Source organism: Notechis scutatus, chromosome 2 (assembly GCF_049901735.1).
Source record: "Notechis scutatus isolate UNSWTSFEM ecotype Mainland chromosome 2, rNotScu1.2, whole genome shotgun sequence".
Lineage (NCBI taxonomy): Eukaryota > Metazoa > Chordata > Lepidosauria > Squamata > Elapidae > Notechis > Notechis scutatus.
In genome coordinates this window covers 108,454,245-108,464,968 of record NC_142010.1, presented here as the reverse complement: position 1 = coordinate 108,464,968, position 10,724 = coordinate 108,454,245, and the positions used below count along the sequence as shown (strand labels likewise).

At 42.0% G+C, this 10,724-nt stretch overlaps 1 long non-coding RNA gene across 2 annotated transcripts; it reads left to right on the top strand.

The window, feature by feature from the left end:
* Positions 1–1,498: 1,498 nt before the first annotated feature.
* LOC148132169 (uncharacterized) lies at positions 1,499–9,871 on the top strand. Of its 2 annotated transcripts, none has more exons than XR_015747648.1 (3): positions 1,499–2,078; positions 2,539–2,776; positions 9,006–9,871. It is a non-coding gene; the product is annotated as an uncharacterized LOC148132169 (long non-coding RNA). The 2 variants fall into 2 exon arrangements; XR_015747647.1 differs by lacking the exon at positions 9,006–9,871 and adding an exon at positions 3,819–5,012.
* The last annotated feature ends 853 nt before the right edge of the window (positions 9,872–10,724 follow it).

The following is a 10,724-nucleotide window of genomic DNA, read 5'->3' as shown; positions in this document are numbered from 1 at the left end:
TACACGGGGATGGATTTCCTTTTATACTAATTCATTCGGCCTCTTCCTACCCTTGTTGTTTTATTGAGAGGCATCTGGGAGATGCATAGCAGGGAACAGCCTACCCCGTGAGAGGCAACTGGACTCTGTTCCTAAGCTACAGAATCCTGCCCAGACTCCTAACAAAGGAACAATAGCATTTCCATAACAGAGCGAGAAGCATGCAAAGGGCGGCTGGGGGAGGGAGCAGCAACCATCTCTCCACACAGGCTGACAAATTCCACGCAATTTATATGCCCCATTTTGCTGATCTCTTCCCCCCCCTTGCCACACACACACACACACACGTCTGCATACATTGGCATGCTGCCATGGAAAAAGCTGCGCTAAGCAAAGAGGAGAGGGACGCCCCCCCCTCCCCAAGCCCAGATGCAGGGTTTTATAGGACTCGGCAGCACACATGTGCTTTGAGAAGGCAAATCTGGAGAGAAGAGACTTGTTTAAATGTTGCTTTGGCGTATCTGCATCCAAAAGTGGGAAATGGGAGGAGAGGGAGGGATGCCAAGGGGGATGAGGAGGCTGGCTCCCGGTTCCTTTCCGTTTCCATCTCCCCACCTTCCTTTCATCTCCCACCCTCTGTAAACAGGACTGCAAACATGATGCAAGATTTGGCTCCTCCAGGGTTGGAGAGGCCCTCATCAGGGTAGATTTTTAGCAACAGCAGGACTTTTGATAGATGGGTTTTGTTCTGTTGGGAAGAATATCCCAGGCTATTTCTTTGGAAAAGGGGGCAATTTTCATTCCTATGTCCCAGTTTTTTTTAAAAATAATAATAATCTATCAAGCCCAAGCAAGATGACTTTCAGCAAGAGAATCAGAATTTGGTGAACACTGTGCTTGAGGAGAGAGATTGAAGGTCCTGAATGACATCTGGTAGCCTGCATGGAAAAATGGTTAAGGAAATCATATTTAACCATGTGACAGAATAAGCCATCTCTCTCTCTCCCTCAGTCTCCTGTGTGTTTCACACTGCTGCCTATGATTTCAACTGGTGCACAAATATAGAATTCAGTCTTGTCATGTCCAAAGCCAAGGACACGTGTGAAACATACACACGCTTTTAGGTGCCAATTTATTGCTCTCTGCTTTTGATAAGGAACAAGGCCTTTTTTTATTAAACACAGATTATCAGATTATTTTAAAGGAAATTTCTGGCCTCTCTGATGATCAGAAATCCACAGGGCAACATCAGAGAAGGAAAGTAGGCCTTAAAGGATTAACAGATGAACCATGGATTTAAAAGCAGCCAGTGTAAGATTTATTTATTTACTTGTAGTTTAGGATGTTTGACATCGGAAGGGGAATGGTGGGATTCCCAAGAATTCCAGGATGCCCCAAATGTGAAGAAAATCGCATGTACTTTATCTCTTCCCTTCGACTATGATTGGCCCCATGCTAATTAGCTGAGCAATGAAAGCAATTCAAAACAAACCCGGCATCATTGCACAAATGGGGGTGGTGGTGAACTGTGAACGCTACACAAAAGAAACCCGAAACTACGTTAGAGGACAAGGGAGAGATAAGAAAGACTATTGCCCGTATCTGACGCCAGTTAAGGGGTATTTTTTTTTGCAAAAACTGGTCTCCCGTCCAGCAGTCGGTGCAATCGCTTTGAAGCAAGGGCGTTAAAAGCCCAGGCAATCCTGGGCAATTCCTTCAGCGAGAGGAAAAAAGACAATCGGATAGAGACAACTACAGGAATGAGCAGCTCTAGCCCAATTAATAATCCTCTTCTGATCGTCTTTATTGCGGCAACGTCGCCTTCCCTCCGCCTCCTCCCGGATACAAAAGGCTCCTCCGTTCGCCTTCTCCCTTGTGCAGGGGAATGGCGGCCGCCGCGGCGCAATAGCGCCCTCCGCTTCCAATAGGCCTGGTCCTAAAAAAGTTACCTCCGCTCGACCTGCGATTTGACGAAGGCCCCTCTCCCCAGCTTTCCCGCTCCCGGCCTCATGTCCCAGGAGCGCCCCTCCCGGCGGGCCGCCATGAGCGTCTCCCTCTCCAGAAGCCTGTGCGCAAGCCAGATAGGCGCCTGAGCCAAGGCAAGCAGGCGAAGGCGGCCGCCGCGCCACGCAATGGACGGCCGGTGGGGGGGTGGAGGGAAAAAACCGGACTGGCGTGAGCTTCAGCAAGGGCTTCGCGGTTGATGCCCTTGCTAGAGGGAGAAAGGCTGAGGAGAGCCGTCGCGCTGCCTGAACGGATGTATGTGTGTGTGTGGGGGGAAATAAAATGCTCCGGGTTTTTCAAACGGTGCCCCTTGCAGAGCGAGCTTTCTTCAGTGGCGAGACCGCGCTTGGCTCACACACACAGCGACCAAATGGCGTGGCTCCCCCTCACCTCCCCCTCGGGCATTGTAGTCAGCCCTAATTAGGGCTCTCCTGCGACGAAGACGGTCTTGGCCGTTGCGGGGAAGGGTCGCTTTAAAAAATTTCTTTTTTAAAAAAGGGCCGTTTTGATCTGGATTGATGCGTAGTTTCTCTTCTCTCTATTTTTTAATGGCAGAATCTCCCTCTGGTGGCGCTGGACGGGGCAGGTTCCTGTCGCATTCTTAGAAAAGCCCAAAGTCGTACAATATTTCTCCCAACAAGCAAAAGAGGTTTGCCGCTTCTTTTAACTCTCCCAGTGTTTGCAGACAATTGAAAACTAAAAGAAAACGGCTGCGTTCAATTTTTATTGTGACTCATTTCTGTCATACGTAAATCGGGTGGACAGTCACTCTCACACTGGTACAACCGAAGAGGTAAAGAAGTAACTCTATTACTAGGAATGTTCTGTGCAGAGATCTTTCCTTTGATGTTTACTTCCTTCCCGGGTGAATCATGCCCTCCCAGCAGGTACTGGGAAGGAATATCTTAAGGTCTCTCTATTTATCTTAGTACTTTGATCAGAATTTGGACCAAGGGCCTTGGAAATAAAGGCTTTTAATACATACCTATTTATCCATCTCTCTTTTCAAGGAATGAACACATCAGTCTCTGAGGGTCAAGTGTTGTGTAGCAATATAAATCGGGCTTCCTGAGTTCTCCCTCTAAAATTGTTTTCTGTTTCCTAACTATTCTGCTGCAAAGATCCTAGGGAACAGAAAAGCAAATTGGAAAAGAACAGGAATTAAATTTGGACAATCCCACTTGATTGTAGATTGAAGGATGGCAAATTGCGTATGCCATGATTCACCTGAGCATCCTAACCTGACCTGTAGGAGCCCTGGGGAAAGTTTTCTCTTCCACTTCTAATGCTTACACATGGAATTGAGTTGGAAGGTGCCGTTCAGCAATCGAGTCCAAAGTCCATTCCTATTCAGTGCAGAAATCCAAATTAAATCCAGACTGATGGCTGCTTATCCGATGACAAAGAATTCACAATCTGCTTAATGAATAGTTCTATTGTCAAATTCCTCTTAGTGTTTTCTTTAATATTCTTGTAACATGACCCCATTATTTCATGTTCTGAGATGATAGAAAACAGGTCTTGGTTTTCCTTTCTATGACGTCCCTTCAAGTATTTGAACAATGTTATATCCCCATTCAGTTGTCTTTTTCTCAACACTGAACATATCCCCCTTCCCTCAATCTCTCTTATACTTCTTTAATCATCTTTATTTCTTTTCTGTACACCTGTTTCTTGGAGGCTTTCTTAAAAGTCTGGTACCCAGAACTGAATATAACTACTCCAAATAGGGTTTAATGTTGCTTTCCAGATTTTCATTCAACTCTTAGAGGTTTATCCTTTTGCGTTTGGGTTTTTTCATTACTGACTGGGATTACTTGCCATTTTCCTTTCAGAATTCACTATCCAACTTTTTCTACTATCTTCTCCTGCCGTGGAATTCTTTGAGAGCATTGGTCTGAGATCCACCCTGCAGGGCAAGCTGAAATTGCTTGTCTCTTGTGCTGGTACCTGTGTTTCTTACCAGTAGTAAGAAATCAGTGCCCAGATTTCAAATTTGGACAATAATACCAACCAGCTGTTCTATCCAAACAGCAGTTGCCATGGCTCCTGATTAATGGAGTCTCCTGCTTTCCCAAAGCCAATAGCTGACCCTTTTCTTTGAGAGGATGTCTCTTTAAAGGCACACAATTTCCATTTGCAAACGCAAACATCAGCTGTCATAGAAACATAGATTTTGAATGGACCATAAAGATTATGCAGTCTAGCAATCTACTAGGTGCAGAATTTTCTTGGTTAGGATGAGCACTGCATTGGGTCATATAACATTGTTTCACCATCCGTTTTTATTTATTAAAATTCTGCAACCACCTTTACTTGACTCTGCAACCATCACCTTTACTTGACTCTGGGAGGTGTGCAAATAAAATATTAAAATCATATAAAAGCTATAGTTATAAGCAAAATTAAAAACGGAATTAAACAGAGTTAAAAAGAACAATTGAAAAGTTAAAAAGTCAGCGGGAACACCTTCAGCCCACCCCCAAGGTTGCATTACACTCTAAGACCATCACCACAGTTGGCAGAGTCTTGATGCTTTTCCAAAAGGCTATGGGAGTGTGGGCTTACTTCACCTCTGGGGGGTAAGATATTCCATAGGGTGGGGACAATGGCAGAGAAAGCTCTTTTCCTAGACCCTACCCGTCAAAATTCTTCAACTGAATGGGTCTGCAACATACCCTCCCAGCCTAACTGGCTGGGATGGATCAATAAAATAGGGACAAGTTAATTCCTCAGGTAACCTGCCCCATGCCATGGAGGGCTTTAAGGAGGATAACCAACACCTTGAGTTGGATCTGGAAGCAAACCGGCACCCAATGCAGCTCACATAGTAGAAGTGTTATATGCACATCCATAGGGACACCAAAAATTGCTTGTACCACTTCTGTACCAACTGCAGTTTCTGGATATCTACAAGAATAACCCCATGTAGAGCGTATTGCAGTAGTCAATATGGGAGATGACCGGGACTTCAGTGACTGAAACAAGAGCCTTTCGATCCACGAAGGGGCACAACGAGTACAACACGAAATGGGACATTCTGATCTTTGCAGGTGGTCCAAAGAAATGCCTTCTCTCGGCCCCTGATTTTGCAAGCTATGACAAAGAGCTTCATAGGCCGAAAGCATTACTGGATTCTAGTCCAAGACAATTGAGAGGAGCCTCTGAAGGTGTGCTGGCTTCTTTTTTCTTATTCTTTACATTTGGCAGGAAGATGTTGAGGGGTTGGTTGCTTAATAGTAGCTGCCCACATGGGCCCGCATGTGCAGATGCAGATGCATACACACACACACACACACACACACACAATCTTCCATCCTCCACCCTTTCTCCTTTCAGTTTTTCCTTTCCCTGGACTAATTTAAAGAAAAAACAAAAACCAGAAAATGAAAACTTTTTCAATGGCCTGGTGTAAAATAGCTTAAAAAGTTTTACTGGTCCAGAAACCCAGGATGAAATGGCCTTGAAAGAAAGTGACTAGTAACTGGGGATATTCCTGTCACAGCACACAGTAGCTAATTGGAGTTGGCCTAAATTTGCACAACAGGCAAATCAGACATCCCCATTTGGACCAGTGCATGTCAGAAAATAGTACTTTTGATGTAAAAAGTACTATAAAAGAAAGAAAAAAGAAAAGAAAGAAAAAAGAAGGACGGAAGGAAGCTTTCTTTATATCCACAGTGGGTGGGTAGGGCATAACTGAGAAGCTAAGATGATCTTGTTTATATCCCACATTGTAAGCGTTAATATGTAAACAAGAAAGGGCACAAACTTTTTGAGCCAATATTCTTCCAGACTATTCTTCCTAAACAGTTTAATAGACTATCCCACTCCCATTCATTCCTGCAGTTCTTAGGTCCTTTGTTCTTATTTCTAGATATTTGTCACTAAACCCCACAGGATTCAGTTTAAAACACTCCTGATCAAATCGGATATCCTTAATCCAAACACATTTTTTTTCCAATCCTTGTGAGATACAACTCATCTCTTGCCAGCAGACTACCATTCAGATAAAACAGATTATGGTCTCAAAAGGAGATCTCTCTTCAACACCATTTCTAAGTATTCTGTAATCCATGGACTGTTTCTGTGCTCATCTGTAGTATTTTTTTCTTTTCCCGTGGAATGGAAACATGGGATAAGACCCCAGGGTCTTTGTTAATAGAAGACATTTCCTTGTTTACAGAACAGAGTATCTTAAGAAGTCAGTGTGTACATATGTGTAATCATAATACCTGTCTAACTGTTGTGCAAATGTATATTTTGAGACCTGAAATCCTGATTGAAATCATCTAAATTCCCACAGAATCAAGGACAATAATTTCCTAGGATTTACAGCTGTACCATTCCTAATATATTTTCATAGGTGCAAGATGGTAACTTCAAATAATAATGCAAGCCATGAATTGCAAACTCATTATAAATCCCTTCTAGGAATCTAATTACTTCAACAGAACAGGACATGTGAGTAAAAGTTGTGATAGAGGAGGAGGAAGAGGAGGAGGAGGAAAAAGCAATATTAGACCAGGTGGGAATGTTTTGTGGTACAATTAACTCAATGTGAATATCACTTCCTTATGACAGCCAGCCTGCATGGAAGAACACATAGAAAATATGCTTCCCTGTGCAGCGTGCATGCTTTTTCCTCTATATATAATGATATATCTGTTGAAAAGCCATCAGTTTCACTTTAGTGCATACATTTTTATTACATACATTTTATAGTACCATATGCATTTTTTAAAATGCCTTTCCACTTTTTATATCACCCAGGTTGCTATAGAACGAACTAGATACAATAAGCCTACTTCCCCCTGCATCCAATTGTCGAGATTAATTACCTCTTTGTCAACTCAGCCAAGAAATTTACTGGGCCCAGTGCACTGCTTGTGATGGAGAAATACCTGCGGGGCACAACTGTTCCTTGTACTTCTTCATTTTTATCCCCCCAATGTCTGAGCAATCATTAGCTCTGGCCTTCTGTCATCTCTAGAAGTGAATTCCAGTGGAGGTAAAAGAGGCAGATGTAGGATTTTCGGGCCCTGGAATGGGTTGGTGGAATCCTTTAAGGATGGGTTTGTTTGTTTTTACGTGTAGGGGGGAGGGGGCAAAGGATAAGCAAACCTAAATTCTTAAAAATTTGGCTAGCCCTCAAACTTTAAGAAGGTCCTGATGACTGGTTCATCTTGGACCAGTACGTTAGATGAACCAACCATATGGTGGAAGGGTTCCTGGCACAGTATATTTTACTTTACTGTGTTCTATTTTTATATTTTTCTTGCCTTGCTGTTTTCAACCCTTGTTAAGTCATCCAGTATCCCTGGGCAAGTGGGTGGCCATAGATTATTTTAAATAAATAAATAATGCTAGTAGGTTCACAGCTTCAGAAAGCACCACATAGGGCCATTAAGCTCCACCTCTCTGCTCAGTTCAGGGATCCAAATTAAACCTTTCCCAACAGGTGGCTGTCCACCTCTGCTTGAACCCATCTTATGAAAGGGAGCTCGCTGCTTTGCTGGATGATTAATTCCACATTCAAACTGTTTTTACTGTCAGGAAGGTCTTTCTAACATTCAATCGTAACCTGCCTTCCTGTAGTTTCAATTCATTATTCCATGTCCTGGTCTCTGGAACAAGAGAGAAGAGGCCTTTCTGTTTAGGAATCACTTTTTCAGTGATCTGAAGAGTGCTATCATATCGCCTTTCGACTTCTTTGTCTCAAGAGTTAAACATTCTGGATCTTTTAATCTTTCTAATTTTTAAATCCTTAATAATTTTGATTCCCCTTCTTTGTCTTTGGAGATTCTCAGTCATCCAGGTCATGGTTATCCCAAAGGTGCTTTTTTCAAGCGGCAACTGGAATTTCCGGTTTTTCTTTGAAGACGTTTTGCTTCTCATCCAAGAAGCTTCTCCACCTCTGACTGGATGGTGGGGAATGGAAGGATTTATACAGACAGCTGGGCATTTGCATTCTTTCAGCAGGTTGTTTAAGGTCACCTGAAGGTTGAGTCCATGTTTTGGACAGAGAGTATTGCTGGTTTGAAAGAGGCCATCTATGTCAAAATTGAATAGCCATCTCTCAAACAGTGGGGGAGGGCTACAACATCAGTTATCTCCAATCTACAACACAGTCCTTGCAACAGTTCCAAGAAGACTCCACACCAACTTGCACCACTCAGGTGACCCTGACGACACAGATAAACCTCCAGGTGATCTTCACAACCTGCTAAAAGAATGCAAATGTCCAGCTGTCTGCAAGCAGTATAAATCCTTCCATTCCCCACCATCCAGTCAGAGCTGAAGAAGCTTCTTGTATGAGAAGTGAAATGTCTTCAAAGAAAAACCAGAAAGTCCAGTTGCCTCTTGAAAAAAGCACCTTTGGGATTCCCCCCTTTTTTTTGTTCCAGTTTGTTTAAATCTCCCTTTTAGTGTGGTGCCTAGAATTTGGCAAAATTACTCAATTACTTGGAGCGGCATGGTGGCTGGTGATGAAGATGCTTGCCTCCCACTCAAGACAGTTGAGAGTTCCATTTTAGGTAGCAGCAGATATTTCTCTCCCAGGAAAGAAAAGAATATCTGCTGCAAACTCTGCGTAATGTCAGGAAGGGCATCCGGGCGGTAAATGCTTAGCTCTATCCAGTCACCCTGACTCTATCCCAAATAGGGACTGGAGGGTCATAAAAAGAAGAAGAAAATCAAACTGGGATTTCATTAGCACAAAAGATGAAGAACAGTTATTTCTTATATGTTAGAAATTATACTTCTATTAATATGATCTAAAATTGCATTTGCCTTTTTTGCAGTCACATCACACTTGCTCAATATCTAGTCTGCAACTAGTTACTAGTCAAATATTTTTTTCATAGGTATTATTATCCAGCCAGGTATTGTCCATTATAAAGCTGTGTGTTTCAGTTCTGTATATAACATAATGAATTTTGCATTTGTCTCCACTAGGTTTCATGCCATCTATCTACCCTCCTAAAATAATTTTAAATTTTATTTCTGTCCTTCCCATCCAGTTTTCTGTCTCCTATGAATGTGGTAAGTAGTCCATCCTCAAACTGTGCAAGAAGATGTAAGCCAAGGTATGGAGTTGTTGCTGCTGCCCAAACCAAGCTTTTATGTACCCTGACGCATTTCTCAGCAATGTTGCACGCTTCTTCATTGCTTCTGTGTAAGCTTGAAATTTATAACCCTAGTGGAAATATATTTCATTTTCTCTAGGTGTCCTGGAAAAGGGATTCTGTATGGCATTTGAGCAGAAAATATAATGAGCTGGATGAGGTCCTTTAGCCATAGAAACCACAGAGAGTGATAAAATCAATAAATCATTACTGCTGATAGCAAGGAAATGTTTGGGTATCTACAGCTTGCAGAATATAATGGAAATCATAAAGTCTTTAGCTGATTTTATGTTTCCCCCATCCACTTCACTTCCTAGGTTCTGTAATAGGTTTGTAAACAAAATAAAAATGTGGGTATGTGTATGTGTGTGTGGGGCGGGGAGGGAACGAAAGAGGAAAAAGGCAGAGAGAGAAATCTTTCTTTATAGGAATAACATCAGCATTCTTCTCAGCTTCTCAGCTGCTGACTGTTTCTGAAGCCTTCAGTGAAATGCAATTAGTATCTTTTACTGCCCACCTTCTGGAGATAGCAAAATTACCATCTTCTTCCAGTTTCACCTTGACATGCAGATAGCAAAGCACGAATCAGGATTTCATCTTGAGATTTTGCTACTAGATTATGGTATAGTCTTCTGAGAGCTCTATGATCAGATAAAATGATGAAATGATGGGAAAGCAGCTGGAATAATAAACATGAGATGTGGATAACTTCCAAAGATGCTCAAGTGCAAAAATCCTGTGATGTGTGCAAAAGTGGACACAGAAAGGGTATTAAAATTATATTAACCATGGGGGAAAAAAAATCTGTTCTCCTTTCCTCTTGTGTTTTTGGTCCTTGAATGTTTATTTAAGCTAATTTCCCCTTTCTAGCATATTTTTTGCTCTGTCTGGATTGCTGCCAGATCATTTATTTTTCCTGGAAAAAAAAAAGATGAATAATTTTATCTCTTTTCAAAAAAGATGATCACAGAGGCACGTTGGCAGCACTTTGGCAGCTTCAATAGGGTCAGCGCTGCTAAATGTGGAACCATCCGCTGTGTAGTATTTGCAAGAACAGAAATCCTGCCTTTGATTCCTTTTATTATACTAAGCTTCAGGGTTTGCTTAGCCCCAAAGAACATCTTAGCAAGAATAGCCAGTGAATAATATATACTGTAGAAGGAATATGCGAATATGTGTGTGCAGCATGTGATCAAATGTATTTCTCTGTGAGTACTCAGTCTGAGACTCCATTTATTCACTTTGGCATTTATTCACCATTCGCTTTGGCAAAAACAGAATTCCAAAGAAAAGGCATTCTCTATATATTTCACACTCTTGAAAGAAATAATAATGCACTGAATGCACAATTGTCACTAATAATGCACCCAATGATCTGGGTATATGCACTCAACTTCTATACCTTCCTAATTATAACACACACACACCCCTAAATACAAGCACACACTGAAAAGTTGAGTCTGCTCCTTATCACCAATTTATTTGAACATGATTGCTTAGAATTTTGGCAGCTGAGAAATTAGTACTTCCACAAATTGGGTTTCTCTAAAAACACTTTACCCATCAACAAGGCACAATGATAAAGGGGTTATGCAGGACGAGTGTCCTTCTGAC